Below are 20503 nucleotides of genomic sequence, written 5' to 3'. Positions count from 1 at the left end.
TTTCCCAACTCATTTTTTACTCCCTTGAATCATTCTCTCAGTCTCTGTCTACACTGCCTTCACTTACTCCCTTGTTTTGAACTGATTCCTGCAGCCTCTCCCCACAGCCAGTGATGCAATCCGCACATCCCTGCTTGCAATAACGGGACTTGGAGAGAACTAGCCAGGGCAGGGCTCTCCACTACTCCCTGTAACTGTAACTGCTGGTGCACAAATTCTTAATCTTTGTAGAATTAGTTATATATATACAGCGGTACAGGGTGTAAAGGTCAAGGGCACAACCCCAATCTTTCATCAATAGCTGATATAACCACATGGCCAAGCGATTACTTTGGCAAACCCTTGTCAATCACTAACACATGGTGTTCCATTCACACATGTCACCCAAAACTTTATTGTGCAAAAAAGAAGCCTTATGTTAGCCATGTCTAGAAGTGGCATCAAGTTCTCTGGGCTTGGAGGCATCTAGGATGGACCATCACATAGTGGAAATGTGTATTGTGGTCAGACAAACCAGTATTTGAGATCTTTTTTTTTTTTTTGGAAGAAATTATTGATAAAGGCATTTACTTCAAAATATGAACAACAATTTGACTGTTAATTAAACTAAGTCATTTCTTGTACTTGTGCTATTGTCAGTTAAATAAAGGTTTAGAAAAATTAACAAATCCCAAAAAAATTTTTATTGCATTTTCCAACTTTTCCAGTAATGGACTTTGTATATTATTGACTCAATGTTTTGAGAAAACTCATAATAAACGTAGAAAATGTGTTCATCTATTAACAAAAAAGATCATTAAAATCATTAAAATCCCTAGACTGCCTTGTCATACGTGACCCTTGCAAGCGTAGGTAAACTTTTGGCCTCAACTTTATTGCAGTATGACCTCCTGACTGATCCATATCTGTATTTGACCGGCATTTGAAGGACAGATGGGCAACTACCCTAAGGATAGGGGACAATAATACCAAAAGTCAGCAAAGGAATGTTAATTTTACTCTGTTTACACTGTAAATCATTTAAGTTAGGTGAATATCAGTCACTTACTACCTGAAGAAAAAGTTCACTCTAATTTTTACTCTACTGTACATGTGTCATGATGAATGTTTAAGACCCGTCGATATTCAAATATACTGTACATAACGGCTATAAACAAGATAAGGGAAAAACTACAGTGCCACAAAAAAATGTTTTACAGTCTTAAAAATCTGCTTAGGTCTCTAAGCCGATGTAGCTTTCCAGCCTGGAACCTTCTGATGAAACAGAGCCAGTTCTCAGCAAGTAAAATTGGTTCAATTCCTGCACCAACCAAACAAATACAAGTGAATCTCTATAAAATGCAGGATAAAATTCAGAGAAAAAAAATGATTGTCCATCAAAAAAGCTCACCATGGTGTCAAAGCTCAAAGTAAAACTGATTTCAAATCATTCCTGAGTTGAATCTCACATATAAATACATATTGATCATTAATTAAAAAAAAAAAAAAAAGCGGCACATCCTTTAAAGGTAGACTGGTCAATATTTAATAGGTCTTAATACTACAAGTATAGTGGACATCTGGTGACAACAGTGAAACAGTATTGTGAAAGCAAGTGTGTCATAAGCCTAAAATATACATTTCCATGCTGGTTTGTTGACATGATTCACCACCGTCATAAGCCCCCAAAAGTCTTTTGCTCCACCCCCATCTATTCCGCTCACCAATGTAAACATGGTTTAGTACATTTCCAGGATCCGCCTGTTCAAGATATCAAACTGTACTGTGTACGAAGGGGATTAAGGCTGGGAGGCTTGGTTTCAGGAACACGTACATGTATGGACATGCAACACAACAGCTTGAGCCAAAATTCCACCCAACGCACCTTTAATGGGTTTGCTGGATACTTTGAGGAGCACTGGTTTTGCATTAGGGCTTTGTCAGTGGAGATGAACGAGCACTTGTTTGTTTGGTTGTTGAGATTCAAGCCCATGTAATCCCATCTCATAACTTCGTATTGTGTGAGAAGAGTGGTCCCAGTTATTATGAGACACATTTTAAAAAATGTCAAGCTGCTCAGTTGAACTTCATCCAAGCCTACATACTGCGACTATACTTCATTTTTTTGGGAGGGGCTGTCTTGCACTTAAATCCCCAAATCCTGGATGTTATGGAGCCACCACATAAAGATTTTTTTTTAAAAACACTACTTTTTGCAACTCAAATGCCCTAGCACATTTTTACGGAGGTAGCAGCCTAGGTTAATGCACATTACAACAAACCGTAACTTTCAGGCACGTCCGTGTTGTCAGATACAACAACTTGAGCCACAATTTCACCCATCGCACCTTTAACGGGTTTGCTGGATCCTTATGAAGCACTGGTTTTAGCACCAGTGCTTTGTCAATGGAGATGAATAAGCACTGAAGACCTATTTTTGTAGCACTTGTTGGAATTCTAGTCCACCTCATAACTTCGTATTGTGTAGAGTAGAGTGGTCTCTTATTATGAGACACTTGAACTTCATCCAAGCCTACATACTGCGGCTATACTTCATTTTTGGGAGGGGCTGTCATGCACTTAATTTCCTGGATCCTGGATATTAAGGAACCACCACATGAAGATTTCAATTTTTTATGTCTACAGGAGGTAGCAGTCTATGTTAATGCAGATGACAATACAACAAACCATAACTTCCAGACATATTCATATTCAGGCTTTTGGTGGTGCACGTAAAAAATAGTGTAGCATTTCAAGTTTGTGAAACTTGAACGAGGATTCTTTCATACCCCCTGGGGAGACACCTGCAAACCAGCAGTTACAATAGAAAAGATAAAGGACATCCACAGTGCCAGATGTTCAGATATAGACCTGCAGCTCTGGATATGCAACTCTTCGATGTGTGAAAAAGGGAAAAGGGTTCAGTTCCTAAAATCTGCCCACCACACATACACACACACTCTCTGCCGCCATGCCTCTGTTGCCTTTTCCTTATGTGCCTACGTTCCCCAACGTCCCCCACATGGGGCGCCTGTTTTCTTAGAGGTAGGCTGCCTCTCTGTGCGAGCCCCCCCCCCCCCCTCCTCCCCTGTGCCTGGCAGCCAGACAAGGTCAACATGACAGTCTTTCCTCAATCTCTCTCCCTCTTTCTTTATCTTTCTTTCTCCCTTTCTGCCTCCCTGTGTTTCTGTGACTTAGCTCAGCTGAGCGACAGTCTCCTCCCAAGCATTAACAGTCTTTCATCTTCAGTCTTCATCCACGCAGAAGGGAGAAAAAATGGAGAGTGAGAACGCGTAACTGAAAAAAGCCGCAGAAATAAAGCATAAAATTAAATGGAATTGTAAAATCCGTTGTCACGAATCAGGGATAGAATATTTTGATGAACAAATATCCAGACCCCCAGTTTTATTTTACTTAACCAGGAACTTAATTATTGCATGTAAAATGTACAGAGGTAGGTACAAAATAACCCAACAACATGATGTTTGGGTCTTTTTAAGAGTGTATGCTGTATAATGCAATAGATTTGAGAGAAAAAAGCTGGAGAAACCAGAGCTGATGACGTCATGCTCTCTGTGTTAAGGTCCCTTCAGCCTTTCTCTCCCAGAGTCCGCCAACCCAACTACTATCTTCTTTCTTAAAGACCCACAAGCCCATTTACCCCCTTTTTCCAATCTATTTGGGCTACGGACCAGCAGGTCCCTCCAACACGTATAAACCCACCAACCACCTCTTTACACCGACCAGTGTCTGAATCTTACACAGAGTATAACACATTGTATATGTATTCACCACTCACGCCCAAGGGTAATTTCTCAGTCTGCTCATTGGCAGGCCAGCAGTTAATAAAGTTTGTTTGCTATTGCCACATGAAAACATTCTAGCACACCAGAGCTGTCATCTCAACCATCTGACTTCGAATTTCAGCTCTGCTTCGGGCAGGCTGGGCGCCTATATTAACAACAATGGGGAGGGTGCCGGAGGGGATTCCTCATAACTGATGCAATTACGACCTCTATTGGCTGATTGATGGAGTCTGCACAGAGACGGATGATAATGTGATCAGTGTGTGACTCTCCATGCGCAAAGCTGATCCACATACGAACTCTCCACGTGCAGATGAAACGATGCAGTCGGGTATTGCACACATGTCGGAGGGGGCGCGTGTTAGTCACGGCTCTACTCGGTCAGGACTGGAGGTCAACATCAGTAGAGGGGAAGTGAAATGCAATTGGATACGACTAGATTGGGAGGGAAATTGGAGGAAAAGTGCGAAAGATCTTGTGGGTTTATATGAACCTTTTTCTCCAACTCTTTCTAAGTGACTGATGGCTTCTGTTCTATCCTTCTTATCATTAACAAGAAAGCATTTTTTGAAATCTTACACGGCACACCTCTTAGCGAATGATCTGCAGAACTTGCAAATTATGTAATGAATTGTACTGACAGGAACTTAAAAAGCTCCAAAAACTTTAAGACAACAAAAAAACCATGTCTTAAAATGAATTTTAAAGGCTTGTCCTGTTTACTAATGTTTAAGTCTTTTATTGGGCTCAGGGCGCTTGGGTGGTGCCAGGCTCACCATTACTTAGACCCTGGTTCGAGTCTTAGTACCGCTATCAGCCAAGTCGGGTGTTTTATAATGAAATTACTTACTTATTATGTAGTCCCTACATCTGTGCTAGATATATTAAAATAACAAGAAACTTACGTGTGTATATCCCCCGAGTCTACATCAAGTCCGGCTTTTTTACTACCAAAAATCCCCTTCACATTTTGATGCATTGCACTGAAAGTAATTTTGGGGAAGAAGAGGTCATGGAAAGAGGGAGGAAGCTTGGGACTGGTAGACTTATAGCCTTACTAACAGGAATGGATTTGCCCAGACATAGCGCTGAGCCCAGGCCCAGACTTGAGAGAGCCTTATTTCTGTAACTGAAATGCCCCCTCCCTCATTTTTTTCTCTCTTCAAACACACACACATACACACACATACACACAGTTCTTGCATGCATTGTAGTTGGACTGCACTATTGTGGGTAATTCTGGAGAATCCAGGGTGTTGGCCAAGCAAGTAAATAATAATATGAAACAGCTGTGCCTTCGTTTTAACTGGTAAAGCTTTTGGTTCAGTATACTGCTTAGTGCTCAGAGATTTAAAATGATCCTGGTTTTGAATTAGAAAAAAGCCCAAAAATGGGTGGAAATAAATATGAGAAAAAGAGGAATGGTGTAGAAAAGGTAGAATGTCAGTGATGTGGTGCAGATCTCTGTCTGTGTTTATTTTGGACTGGATCTAGCAGAGCCCCAGCCTAATGAGTAAAAGAACTGTAGATGGATGGTGCTGGCTACAGTCCATGAAGTTTCGCCGTAGTGCTTGGATAGGGGTAAGGGCGTTGTTCTTGATTGGAAGACGCAACACGGAGAAAGAGAAGGAGCAGTTCCAGGAGGAAACAGTGAGACCACACTGTGATTAGTGGTTAGCGTTTAACTGGAGAAGAATGCATGGTCTGGGCCCAGCTAAGGAGGTGGTTTGCACTGGGCCTGATCAGTGTGTGACTCAGGCATCTCTGCTTTTATATCACCACTGACTCATCCATCCGAGTTCTGTCTGGTGGTACACCATAAGCATGGTACACTCCTGCTGATCAGATAAAACCTAGCATTTTTAATCGCTCAATGCAGACACTAGTTCTCTTTTTTATCAGAAGTGAATTCTACCCCGCATGTCCTTGACTATGACAAGCAGAAGTCTTGGTACAATGATTGGAATGCCGCCTCCACAGCAGACTGCGCCATTTTTTATAATCCAGTATTTCTTACACTGTCATACTTAGGCAGTCGGTTGACACCTTTTAGGCGTCTTAAGCAGTCAGTGCTGTAGTGTTAGGAAATGCGTAACTGTTGGAAAATGTTAGAACAATGACACATGAAGTCGGCGTCAAAGAAATATCGCCAACCAGTTTACCTCATGTTTGTGAGATATTGCACCAAAAGGCACCATAAAACTACAGCTCATGTACATTGTTTCATTTTATTTTATTTTCATCAACCACATTATCCTGGTCATGGTCAAAACAGGTCCAGTTCCACTAAAAAACCCTGGAGAGGGCACCATTTAGGGTCACAACGGGCCCAGTTCCACCAGAAAACCCTAGATAGGGCATCATTTAGGGTCACAACGGGCCCAGTTCCACCAGAAAACCCTGGACAGGGCAGAACTCTGTGTCACAACAGGCCCAGTTCCACCAGAAAACCCTGGACAGGGCAGAACTCTGTGTCACAACAGGCCCAGTTCCACCAGAAAACCCTGGACAGGGCAGAACTCTGTGTCACAACAGGCCCAGTTCCACCAGAAAACCCTGGATAGGGCACCATTCTGGGTCACAACAGGCCCAGTTTTACCAAAAAAACTCTGGATACGGTGACACTCAGGGTCAGAATGGGTCCAGTTCCACCAGAGAACCCTGGATAGGGCATCATTCAGGGTCACAATGGGCCCAGTTCCACCAGAAAACCGTGGATAAGGTGGCACTCAGGGTCACAACGGGCCCAGTTCCACCAGAAAACCCTTGATAGGGCATCATTTAGGGTCACAACGGGCCCAGTTCCACCAGAAAACCCTGGACAGGGCAGAACTCTGTGTCACAACAGGCCCAGTTCCACCAGAAATCCCTGGACAGGGCAGAACTCTGTGTCACAACAGGCCCAGTTCCACCAGAAAACCCTGGATAGGGCACCATTCTGGGTCACAACGGGCCCAGTTCCACCAGAAAACCCTTGATAGGGCATCATTTAGGGTCACAACGGGCCCAGTTCCACCAGAAAACCCTGGACAGGGCAGAACTCTGTGTCACAACAGGCCCAGTTCCACCAGAAATCCCTGGACAGGACAGAACTCTGTGTCACAACAGGCCCAGTTCCACCAGAAAACCCTGGACAGGGCAGAACTCTGTGTCACAACAGGCCCAGTTCCACCAGAAATCCCTGGACAGGACAGAACTCTGTGTCACAACAGGCCCAGTTCCACCAGAAAACCCTGGATAGGGCACCATTCTGGGTCACAACAGGCCCAGTTTTACCAAAAAAACTCTGGATAGGGCGACACTCAGGGTCAGAATGGGTCAAGTTCCACCAGAAAACCCTGGATAGGGCATCATTCAGGGTCACAATGGGCCCAGTTCCACCAGAAAACCGTGGATAAGGTGGCACTCAGGGTCACAACGGGCCCAGTTACACCAGAAAAGCCTGGATGGTGTGGCACTCAGGGTCACAGCGTGCCCCATTCTACCAGAAAACCCTGGATAGGGCGCCATTCAGGGTCACAACAGGCGCAGTTCCACCAGAAAACACTGCATAGGGCGGAACTTGGGGTCACAACGGGCCCAGTTCCACCAAAAAGCACTGGATAGGGTGGCACTCAGGGTCACAACGGGCCCAGTTCCACCAGAAAACCCTGGATAGAGTGGCACTCAGGGTCACAAGGGGCCCAGTTCCACCAGAAAACACTGCATAGGGTGGCACTCAGGGTCACAACGGGCCCAGATCCACCAGAAAACCCTGGATAGAGTGGCACTCAGGGTCACAAGGGGCCCAGATCCACCAGAAAACACTGCATAGGGTGGCACTCAGGGTCACAACGGGCCCAGTTCCACCAGAAAACCCTGGATAGAGTGGCACTCAGGGTCACAAGGGGCCCAGTTCCACCAGAAAACCCTTGATAGGGCATCATTTATGGTCACAACGGGCCCAGTTCCACCAGAAAACCCTGGACAGGGCAGAACTCTGTGTCACAACAGGCCCAGTTCCACCAGAAAACCCTGGACAGGGCAGAACTCTGTGTCACAACAGGCCCAGTTCCACCAGAAAACCCTGGACAGGACAGAACTCTGTGTCACAACAGGCCCAGTTCCACCAGAAATCCCTGGACAGGACAGAACTCTGTGTCACAACAGGCCCAGTTCCACCAGAAATCCCTGGACAGGACAGAACTCTGTGTCACAACAGGCCCAGTTCCACCAGAAAACCCTGGATAGGGCACCATTCTGGGTCACAACAGGCCCAGTTTTACCAAAAAAACTCTGGATAGGGCGACACTCAGGGTCAGAATGGGTCAAGTTCCACCAGAAAACCCTGGACAGGACAGAACTCTGTGTCACAACAGGCCCAGTTCCACCAGAAATCCCTGGACAGGACAGAACAGAACTCTGTGTCACAACAGGCCCAGTTCCACCAGAAAACCCTGGATAGGGCACCATTCTGGGTCACAACAGGCCCAGTTTTACCAAAAAAACTCTGGATAGGGCGACACTCAGGGTCAGAATGGGTCAAGTTCCACCAGAAAACCCTGGATAGGGCATCATTCAGGGTCACAATGGGCCCAGTTCCACCAGAAAACCGTGGATAAGGTGGCACTCAGGGTCACAGGGGGCCCAGTTCCACCAGAGAACCCTGGATGGTGTGGCACTCAGGGTCACAACGTGCCCCATTCTACCAGAAAACCCTGGATAGGGCGCCATTCAGGGTCACAACAGGCCCAGTTCCACCAGAAAACACTGCATAGGGCGGAACTTGGGGTCACAACGGGCCCAGTTCCACCAAAAAGCACTGGATAGGGTGGCACTCAGGGTCACAACGGGCCCAGTTCCACCAGAAAACCCTGGATAGAGTGGCACTCAGGGTCACAAGGGGCCCAGTTCCACCAGAAAACACTGCATAGGGTGGCACTCAGGGTCACAACGGGCCCAGTTCCACCAGAAAACCCTGGATAGAGTGGCACTCAGGGTCACAAGGGGCCCAGTTCCACCAGAAAACCCTGGATAGAGTGGCACTCAGGGTCACAACAGGCCCAGGCCCAACCCTGGAGCCATTCAATCACAGGGCTTCAGCCATCCCTCCCTCAGACATAGCCAATCATGGTGGGCTAGATGTAATATAGAGTAGTATATCATTTTAATACTTGCAGTACTTTGACCTAAAGCTTGACTACATAAAGATGATACTACAGGATTTCAGAAACTGTGGGACAAATTTACAGTTTGCTCTGCTATTTAGTTCAAAATATATAGCCAGCTTCAATATTAAAGGTAAATGTTTAAAATCTAAGCAAATGATATTTGTTTGTTCTTCTCCTTCTGCACTGATTCATTATGCTTAAAAGCCAGTCAGAAAAGCATCTCACTCCCAGTGCGCCACATCAATTTTACAAGCTTAGCCGGCCTAACAAGCACTGACATGTGGAACACACCACAAAAACTACAGAAGGTAGTCGTCCACAACTCTCATCACCTTCCTGGATTGTTGTCAGGGCCACTAATGCTTGATTTATGCTACCATTCAAACTAGTCAGTACTGGCAAGCAGATATTGTGTGTCACACAGCAATGAGGTCCTGAGAACAGTCAATGTAGTGTCATTTTTATACTCCAACACTATACTTGGGACAGAGCCTCTAGAACTAGATTGTTCTAGTAAGTATCTCCTGAAGTGTGCTGTTCTTTTCAAAGGATAAAACCAGAACTTTCTAGAAATTTGGCAGGCATTTACTAATTGATTGTTTTGGTTCATTAGCCCATGTACATTGAGCTTCCTTTAAGTTAAGCGTTTTAGCATGACTTCCAGAATACACACCTTCACATACTTTCACATCCCCATGTTTAATGAATTACTAAGTACCTTCTGCTATTCGGTGAAAGGCTTTCCAAAGTTCATTTTGAGCGGGTTGCCAAGGAATTTTCTGATGAAGCATAGTAAAGGCTTTAAATGCTTATTCAAAACTTACACTTTTGTCAAGCAATGTAGATGAAATCACATGCACTATAGTAGGTAATCTAGGTAGGTAATCTGTCAACTTCAAACATTTAAAAGCGGTAGAATTGAACATCTCTCCCTTTGATAGTGGAAATGTTATAGAACCCTACTGAGCAACGGAACCCCATCGACACAGTCATTCGCTTCCCCAGGCTTGCTGATTTTACAGATAGCCAGTTCTCCATACTAGATAGATCAAATTTTTAGATCTCTAAGACTCTTGCGTACTGTGTAGTTTGGCGCAATTTTCTCTGATCTTTCTCCAGTTCTGCACCACTTCCAAGTTCCAGTCAATGTGTTTCTGTCATGCGCAAATACCATAAATTCAATACAAAAGCCTCTGCAATACCCAGAGCCTAAGCAGACATATCGCACAACTCACACAGCTGTATTTAACAAGATTTAGCAGGGAAAGAACCAACCAACATGTGTGACAGTAAGAGCGTGGTATGTGTTTCTGCTCTCCATCTGCCCCCTCCCTTTCACAAATAAGCTGTGACCAGATTTGGGGCCTCTTTCAGCCACTAAGCAGCGTGCAGACTAATGGGTACATATTCGCAAAACTTTTTAGGGTGGGTCTACTTTTCCCTAGCAGTTGCAACAAGGAGGGAAAAGTCTGTGTTCATTAACCAAGCCCCTTAGTACGCCTTTTAGCTACTTGGTGTTACCAAATGTCTCAGATTTTCCAAACATTTCTTTATTGTTATAAATCTGAATGATCTGGAGCTAAGAATAATTTACAATTAGCATTAGATATACTAAATGGAAGCTGAAAGGGCTAGCTGTAGCCTAGTGGTTAAGATACTGGACTAGCAATCAGAAGATTGCTGGTTCAAGCCCCACCACTGCCAGGTTGCTGCTGTTGGGCCCTTGAGCAAGGTCCTTAACCCTCAATTGCTCAGACTGTATACTGTAAGTCGCTTTGGGTAAGAGCGTCTGCTAAATGCCAAAAATTTAATGCAAATATACTTGAGATTTAATGAATATATTCAGCATAGACCCGCACCATTTTAAGGAACCACACATGCTTAAGTATAGATTTAGGGCAATAAGATAAGGCATTGGTTAAACAGAAGGTCAAAAGCTGTGTACACACACAGCACTCACAGAGAACACAATGTGGTGTAAGAGTAACAATTGGCCTGAGAAACTGGAAGCTGTATTCAGATTACAATTTAAAAAATATCTTAAATTATGTCATTGGCAGTGCCAATAAACTTGAACCCATTCATAGAAAGGATAAGAAAATAGAATAATAAATTAATTTTAAAAATGAATTCAGTAAAATAAATACACACATTGAGATTTTCCCCTGAAGTGCAGAATAAAGCATTTGACAGCTATAAGAGAAAGTTATAAATGCCATAACAAAACCAATACTTTCAATTAAACAATGCCAAAGGCCAAGTATCCCATACATTTAAAATCCCAATTCAACAAAAAAATCATGCATTCTGCAACTCTGTCTCAAGTGCTGTAGAGAAAAGTGTCTGGGGGAAAAAAGTCTAAAAAAAAACAGTCTGGTTGTGCACGTTTAAGTACAGTTTTTACAATTTAACACAAAATATTTTAGGAATTTGTAAGGTAGACATATGGCAGTCTTGATCTATGTTGATTTACCCGATTAGACTGAGCCACAGGCATTACAGTAACCAATCTATGACAATTTGTGCAGACTTCTGAAAGCGTATCATAGATTTCCACAAACAGAAATGTCAACTGGAGGCATTTTTAAGCAACTTCAAGTCCCAGGATGGCTTATACAAGCCAGATGTACTTGATGTAAATGCTGGTAGAGCAAAGGTGTCAATGTCCACAGTCAAGTAAGCTTTGTATCACCGTGGGTTTATAGACTGCTGTGCAAAAATATGAAAAAGGAAAGAAAAACCCTGCTCACAGAATAACAAAATAAAATGCAGTCCCAAGACTGCCATGACACACACACACACACACACACACACAACTGAATTTTAAGTTTTTGACAATACAGCCAGAATGTATTTGAAGTGTGTTCTCCTAGGCAAGGTAATCCTGCGTTTTCAAAACAGAATGCAGATCATTCTGTTTTCCAATTCTGAATATTTCTTTTTTTTAAACTGTACACCCTTATTGCCCAACCCTGATCATGAATTTGTCCTTGAATTTCAAATCCCCTCTTTCAGTTTGTTATCCAGCTCCTGGCATTTAATTACTGTATCTTTGAGCCATGTGTGGCAGCCAACAGGGACAGCCTCAGATCCAAGGGCCCCAACTCAATGCACTGCACAATTAAGCACGGGGCCGGTGGAGTTGCCTAATTGGAAAGAAAGACCTTTTTTAATTGCTGCACATCAGATTAGACATGCAGTACTGAATTCCTCGGGCTAGCCAAACCGTCCTTCTGTCCATGCTGTCATTTCCAGTGGACACTTCGGTGGAAATGACATTTTAAGTCTGTAAAAAATCATCTTTAGACCAGTAAGCTGCAAACAGGTTTGGATAAATGGATCATCTGCAGCCACGTCGTGGACAGTCTGTGATTCTGGCTGTAATGTCGGTGTAATAGACAGCACGCTCGGGGGTTACTGAGTTTGTGTAGACGGGCTTACCTTTGGAGAAATGTCCTTAATGTGGTCAAGACGGCTGCTACTCGAAGCTCCTTAAACTTTCCTCTGAACAGTGGTTATTCAAATTCCTTTAGGTGTTTTATTCCTAGGTCCGAAAACTATACTGCTACACTGTGCGAGTGAATACACGACGCTGTCACATCCAGTTACAATGTATCTCTATCTATAGCGGTCCACAATGTCAGACCATTGTCGGTAAAAAACGAAATAAAAACTGTTCAATATGGTTAAAAGACGTGAAGACGTGAGAAAAAAAAACCAACGAGCAGACGAACAACCCAACTGACGTTAGTTTCGAGGAATGAGACCATTCCTCTCAGTCTGAAAAGCCGTTAGCCAAACTGTGTCAACACTTAAAAGAGTGTCCGTAATCTTCACAGGTTGAGTCTAGGAACGGTTGCCATACGACAAAAAACACCCGTTGTCGATTTTCTTCTGCCGATTAAGGTGCATCGCGTATTGGCAACGCTGGTCAAGTGGGATTTTCTTTGGGTGGTCGTCCTCTTGGGGGTGGGAGGGGGCCGCTCAGGGCGAAATAAGAGATGTGGCCAGATAATTTCCCCTTATAGCGTTTTCTCTCTCTTTTTCTCTCTCTCTCTGGTGTTTTCTTGTCCTTTTCCTTGTCCTGCGGAGACAATAAGGCGCAAAGGTGGCGGTGTCAGCCAACCCCCTCCCGGACTGAAGCCTGTCCGTGCGCGGTGTCTCCCTCCCTCTGTGGAACGGACACTGGCCCTGTCTACTTCTCTCTCACTCTCACGCCACTTTCGACTCTGCGCATGCGCATCGCTCCGCCCTGAGGCAGCCTTCACGGAACTCCTTCCCTCAGCCTGGCCGAGCTGTGGCCACGTCCCAGCCCACCACGTCCTGCACTAAATCCCCGTTTCCATTGCACGGTACCAGCTGTACGTATGTAAACTATCCAGAACTATCCGTGCTGTACCTAATGTGATATCGTCAAGGATACTCGTGCGAGTAGAAGGAGTTGAAGAGTTGCTGCTGAAGAGTAACTGCAAAGAATAGCTGTAGCAACAAGAGGATGAATTTGGGTTAGCCCCACTACATTTCATTAAGACAATTTTAATATAACTGTTAACTGTTAAAAACTGTTTTAATACAATGAAATAAATAAAATTTAACAAAATTAAAGTTTGCTTTTTCAAACATAGATCCAGTGGCAAATCTGTTGAAGCATTTCTATTAGTTAAACAGCAGCATTTATTTTTATTATTTTTATTACTATTACTACTACTATTAGGTCTGTAATGAGTCTTCGTGACTGTATGGATATTGTTTCTCTAAAAAAACAAGCTGAAATGTTGGCTCATTTGACCTGTCCAACTGATGAGCTTGAGCCTAGAAACCTGTCAGAGTATCTGCCTAGAATTGATGCATGTCTATTACTTGATACAGTGGTGGACTGTATTGAGTGACAACAGTTTTATGAAGTACTATTGAGCTCATGTGGCTGTGTTTACCACAGTAGCATGACAGTTTCTCATGCAATGTGTTTCTCGCACATTTATTAGTGATTTTTGGCCTTGCTAAGAATTTTTTTTGGATGTATGTAAAAGACCTCAAATGTATTTGCAAATACTGGGTCTATGATGGATCTTCCTTTTTTACCCTATCATGATAAAAGTTTTTTTTGTATGGGTGTGGAGCATGCCTCACCAGGCAGAGGCACCAGATGAACCCCATACTTGCTGTATTACAAGTATGAACTCAACTGCATAATACTTAACCAAGGCACACCTATGACGATGGTGATGGTGAACGCTGGCGCATTTGGCTGCCGCTACCGTTGCCGTATTTTATTTTATTTTATTGTATTTTATTTCATTTTTATCGTAATTTTCTTTCATTTTCATCTTTTCGCACACTCCTGTGGTCACTAGCCATTCGTGCATTTTTGGGTCGTGAGAGTTACGCTGGTGTGTTTGGATGCCGCTTCTCCCCCAGTGAAACTGTTTGAACGAAAACATTGCACGAAACATTTTACTGGATTTTATGCATTGGATTTGGGATCTTTTTTACTGTGCTTGTGTTGCTGATGCTTCTATGATGTGGAGCGGTGTATCCGGAGCAGCGAGAGTTAGCGGATAACTCCTTTCTCTGTCAATGTGGATTGTTTGGAATTGCTCCTTTGGCTGCTGGGATTGGATGGCTTGGAGTCTCTGCAACTTTTCTGGTCTAGACAACGTCTCTGGTCTCATCATGACGATGGAGTGCTCTTTCAGTGAACTCTATGCTCTGGGACATTCACTGTATAAACTGCTCCACCGCGACATTGGTATTTTGCAAAGGCCTAAATATTCCCACCAAGCCTCAGGTCGGACTTCTGTTTACCAACAGCATGCTAAAAGCAACATTCCCTCACTCTGGTCACTGCAACGCCGTGAGGTTGCCAAGGTGATGCTAGGCTCCTCCCACCAGAAGTACGGAAATCTCATCTGCAGCAGTGTTCAAAACCCTCAAAACATCTTTTCCAGCTGACTCAGAACTGTGCCACATGTGTTTCCTATGTTTGTAAATATGTATTTTATTTATTTTTGCTTAGTCAATGTGTATTTTATTTATTTTGCTTAGCTTTTCTATATTTTTATTGTACAGTGTCCTTGGGTGTCATGAAAGGCGCTTTTCAAATAAAATTTTATTATTATTATTATTATAAGGTTGAACAATACCGTGGCTTGAGCCCTAAGAAAATAAAGAAATAATAACAAAACAAGTAAGTGGCCAAATTAAAATAACTAAAAACAAAAAAACTAATAAAATCCACTTGAAACAGACAGGAGATAGAACAGGTAGGTGAATTGCTTTCTTGGAATAGAGAACACCACATTCCTTATAGTAACTAATAGTGTATTATATTATACTTTATGTCTGGCCTGAACCTCTGTACTGAGTAAGTCCCAGTGATTCTACCCTAGAAACAACAGAAGCAAGTTTTGTACCACTAGAGGGCAGATACCCATAATCCAGCAGCAAAGCTGCACTAGCTCGGCATTGTTCATGCTTGTTGCAAATACTGTGTACAGATCTCAATACATTACCATGGAATTGACTACAACATTTATACATTACCACTATTATAGTATACACAGCAATAATAAGTTGTCTCAACATTTAAGTAAAATAAAAAGCTCCCTTTGATTTTCTTCAATTTGCCATTGAACAAATTAAGGACCATTAATTGTGCAACCACAGACTGCAATACCCAGTCAAACTCATCAAAATCATGTGGATTCCTGAATGTGTTTACTGAACATTTTCAAACGTAAATCTTTATTACTTTTTGTTAGTTTTTACCATGATCCCATAGTCAAAATGTCTAAAATTTGGGAACTAAGAATACAAATTGATGTAGTTAAATGTTTACCCATTCTTGCTTAATACAAGACTACAGCTGCTGATGTGCCATACATTTTTAAAAAGGGACAGAACTTCACCGCTGGCATGCCAGTCAAGCAGATGCACTCTGTGTCTACAAAGCCACACAGTTGTACCACATGGAGAATTATACCTGGCACAGTTAAGCTGAAATAAAAACTTTCTTGGAAAAGATGTTCCCTTGACGGTAGCATGTCCCTCTAAAATCCCATTATTCTTTTCCATGTCAGCACTAACTGCACACACATAAAAGTCAGAAGACAGATGTTGTTTTGTTGCACCTTTCAGTGATGACGGTCCTTTTCATCTTTGGTATGGCAATCCTGATGTCTGTTTTTAATGAAAACAAGCCGTAACGTGGAATCACCAGGCCAGAGCACATTCATCCAGATTTTGTCAATTTACGCATGCATATTTTCCCAGGCCAATGTGGCAACCTTGCATTGTTTGAAAAGCTGAAACAAGCTACACTTTAGTGTATTTTAAGGTTTTTTCTTTTATTCTTCATTGATGACCTTCTTGCATTCCACCTATAGCTCCTCCGGTTCTCCGTCATTTATGTCTAGCATCTGAAATCAGTTCCTTCAAGCCAGGTGATATGTTCTCTAGGTCATATTTTGTTAGATGGTTTGAATGCTGGTGGTTTGAATGTTTTTTCTTAGCATAACTTGGAGCTTGCACATTAGATATTTTTAATCCCTCTGGGTAAGTGACTTTGAATAATTTCCCTGGATGTGAGTGAGTTAGTGGGTGAGAGTGTGTTGCTCTGCAATGTATTCTTATGCCCTATACTCTCTTTTTTTGCATAAGTAACAATAAATTCTGTTATTTAAATGTATGCAAGTATGCAGCAAATTCTACATTAATCAGTGATTTATTTTAACTACCTGATTGTTTTAGTTCCCTAAAGCATTTTAATCACACACTTGCCCTTGTCTGCTCTACTGCTCTATTTAGAATATACATCCTTTACCAGTTCCTCTTTCTAAACTGTTTCTATGACTGTTTAGCTTTCTTCTCACATATTAATTTACCATTGTTACTTCTTTAATATCATCTCAATTAACCTATGTACTTTTCCCTGATGCAGTTACATGCCCACAAAGGCAGGAATGGGTGTGCACGAACACCTCAACTCACTGATTAGGAGGGCATAAGCATAACTTGTAAAGCGTCCCTCCTGTAACTCATCATGTGAAAATTTATTGATGCACCATGTAAATTATTTAGAATTTCCTTGATTATCATATTGTATACAGTATACATACAATTTAAATCCAGGTTATAAGTCAAGGGTTTCCGTTAATGTTTGCATCAAACATCGGAACCAGAATTTATTTGGTTTGAGTATGTCAGAAACTGCAGAGCTATGATTTTCACAAACAACTGCTCTAGAGTTCACACAGTGAAGTGAATATAAGAAAACATCCAGTAAGCAGAAGACAATATTTGGGTTTGTTTTACAGTACAATGGTCTGGATATATATATATACAGTATATATATATATATATATATATATATATATATATATATATATATATATATATATATATATATATATATAAATCAACATTAGTCCACATAGACCGACAGTGTCAGATTTCATTTTATTTTTGGATTTTACACTGCACTTTTACCTGCAGGGAACAAATTAGATTTCTCCTATTCATGTTGGATTTGGGACATCTCAGTGTGGATGTATTCAACATGGTCCATGTTTGTTTTAAAGTGATTTTTGTTGTTTTTGTTGGATGTGGGTCACTTTTACATGTGCTAAAAATCTACAGTAGTTGCCCAAAATGTTAAATTTGAGTGACTTTTACCTGCAGTGTGAATTAACACCCACCTTGACTAACAGAGACAGGGACAGTGGTAGCCTAGTGGGTAGATCTTTGGGCTATCAACCGGAAGATTGGCGGTTCAAATCCAGGCTCTGCTATGCAGCCACTGTTGGGTCCTTGAGCAAGGCCCTTAACCCTGTCTGCTCCAGGGGCGCCGTACGATGGCTGACCCTGCGCTCTGACCCCAGCTTCCAACAAGCTGGGATATGCAAAGAAAGAATTGCAATGTACTGTACAACTGTATATGTATATATGACAAATAAAGAAATAAAATCTTCTAACGCTGTAATGTATGTTTACTCGTGTTTTATTTGTAACCTCAGACAGAACGCCTATTAAAAACAATTCCCGGTGTTTGGAGCTTCTCCACACCGCACCCATTTTGTGTCTTCAGTGTGTGTGTGAGCTGTTTGCTAAGACTGGGTGTTTAGAAGGCGGGAGCGCGCATTAGATAACCTGCACGGTTCCTCCTTCTCCTCTCCGTTCATAAAACTAAAATGGTGAACACATTCATCTGAGAGACAGAGCGCGCGAGAGAGGGGGCGCGAGAGTGAGAGCACGAGAGCGCGCGCGTGCGCGCGAGCTCCTCCTCCCGCCTCCCTCATTTATTGTTTTTATTCAGAGCTGCCAAGTCGTCAGCTGATCCGCTCGTTTACCTCACACTACTGTACTTACAACAGAGATAACAGACATATACTTCATTTAAACACAGTTTATTTTATATTATGTTCCCAGCAAACTCATAAGCTCCACAACGTAGCATTTAGGTTATAAATTTGTTAATACTGACATTATTTACAAATGTGTTTCTGAGCAGTTACTTCATGATATTTCATATCAACCTGTGTAGAAATTAGCATGTCCATATACCTAACCATACACATTTTGTCAATATTACTTTCTACTTAATCAGAATGAAGCTTATTATTTATTGCTAAAGAATTATAGTTTGGTTGCATTTAGGCCTTCCGAATTTCAGTTGAGAAAACATCTATAAAATTACTGAAATTAAGTAGGACAAGTAATATTTTAACAGCATATTTTAAAACTAACAGGTTTATTAAAACTATTTTATTATAACTATAAGATAGTGATGCTATAAAGCAAAAATGTACATTTGAATGTATTTTATAACCATTTTGAAAAAAAAAATTGTACTTGTAACAGTGAATTATAATTGTATTGTCATGCTAAAATGCAGATTTAAATGTTGTAAAGCAGCTGTGTAAAATAAAAATCCAAGATTAGGTGTGCTGTATGTATTATTATGGCCTAGTTTTGTTTTTAGGAAACCAGCACTTGTCTTATTAAAGATCTGACATTAGTAAAAAAAATGGACTAGGAGGTAGTGTTCCAATGTAAAAGAGGTGTTTGTAATCTTAAACTTTTTAATGATCTGCAACTGTTTTTCTGTGTCTTTATGACCAAAGCACAAAATAGATATTATTGAGAATATGACAACTTGTTAGGTCAGAAATATACATGCCGCAATTTGGTGACGTGAAAAATTCTGTAATGTCATTTCGTCTCATGGCCTTCTTAGCCTGCATGATTATTATGTGATGTTTACAGTACAGTTAAGATTTACTGCAGTTGGTTACTTGTCTGTGCCCATTTACAGTAAACAGGGCTATTTCAAATGTGCCTATATGACTGAGCCACAAGCATTACAGTGGTAGAGTCTAGGGAACTATGTACAGATCTGGATTTTAGATCGTCTAAAGATCATCTGTACAAACATTTGCAAGTAGAAAAATTATTGAAAAGAAATGTAAAATTCTCAGTCTGGTCAGATATTATCAAAACACACAAAAACAAATATGTCATAAGTAAGAACAATTTTTTACATAGTTAATTTGTTATATTTTCAGAAAGCCCACGATAATCTTATGAAATCATACATTTGTTTAATTCTGACACACTAACTGCTTGTTGTAACTATGCTGTTACCATGTAGTTATGTCTGCTGGGTTTGCCTTTCCCAAAATATTCCATTATAAATTATTTTATTACAAACCCTTTTATTTACATAACTAACCACTTGACCAAGCATGTGTCAGCAGTCAAACCCTGAGGTAGATAAGCTATAACAGCAAAATACCACATTGTATTCTTCTTCTGTCAGTCCAGGACAGCAACATGAGGCTATACAGCAGGCAAAAGCTTAGTAAAACTAGACTGAAAAAAATGAAGTGCAGTCTAATAATTTAGATTTTTTTTCTGCAGTAGGGCCAGGACTTGGTGTAAAAAAATTGTATGTCAATTATGTCAATATGGACCAATATTCAGCTTCTTGTGAAAATCATGTCACATAGAATTTAAGGGGTTTAAGAGCAAATGTGTGTCCAACCCAAGATCAGAGTAGCTAGTGAGTTTATGACACGACTGATATTCAGAATGATAAAGTATAACTACATTGTCATTAATAAAAGGTTTACAGGTGAGGCTACAATAAGGTAAATAAAGCTCTGTTTACAATGGCTTATTTTGCCCGGCACAACAAAGCTTTTTGATAGTGCAGCGTGATTCCGACCAGCTGTTTCCCGCCTTGAAACAGGCGATCAGCTGCAACCACACACACACACACACACACACACACACACAGAGGCGGGCGGGAGGCACAGAGACAGGGGAGGGAGGTGGAGAGAGAGTGCGCGCCACACACTACGAGGGAACCCCATCAGCTGGAAGTAGAGTAACATTACAACTCTTCACATTCAGCTAGATCTGCGTTCTTATGCAAACAACTGCACATTTAGTCGGATCATTCGAATTGTTGTTTAAATTCAATGCGCAACTGCTTACGGATAGACAACACAAAGGAGCGAAGATCCAGAATAAGCCAAGGACTGCGGACTTAAAGCTGGAGAGGGAAGC

At 41.7% G+C, this 20503-nt stretch overlaps 1 protein-coding gene across 1 annotated transcript in view; it reads right to left on the bottom strand.

Annotated features, from left to right (window-relative positions):
* Nucleotides 1–13133, bottom strand: part of glis2b (GLIS family zinc finger 2b) — a 29835-nt gene extending 16702 nt beyond the window's left edge. The window contains exon 1 of the mRNA XM_063018878.1: nt 12377–13133. The gene's annotated coding sequence lies outside the window, so the exon portion shown is untranslated. The remainder of the gene's footprint in view (nt 1–12376) is intronic.
* Nucleotides 13134–20503: the final 7370 nt, after the last annotated feature.

The sequence above is a fragment of the Trichomycterus rosablanca genome, chromosome 22, assembly GCF_030014385.1.
Source record: "Trichomycterus rosablanca isolate fTriRos1 chromosome 22, fTriRos1.hap1, whole genome shotgun sequence".
NCBI lineage: Eukaryota > Metazoa > Chordata > Actinopteri > Siluriformes > Trichomycteridae > Trichomycterus > Trichomycterus rosablanca.
Note: the sequence above shows the minus strand (reverse complement) of the source record. Positions and strands in the feature narration are given on the sequence as shown.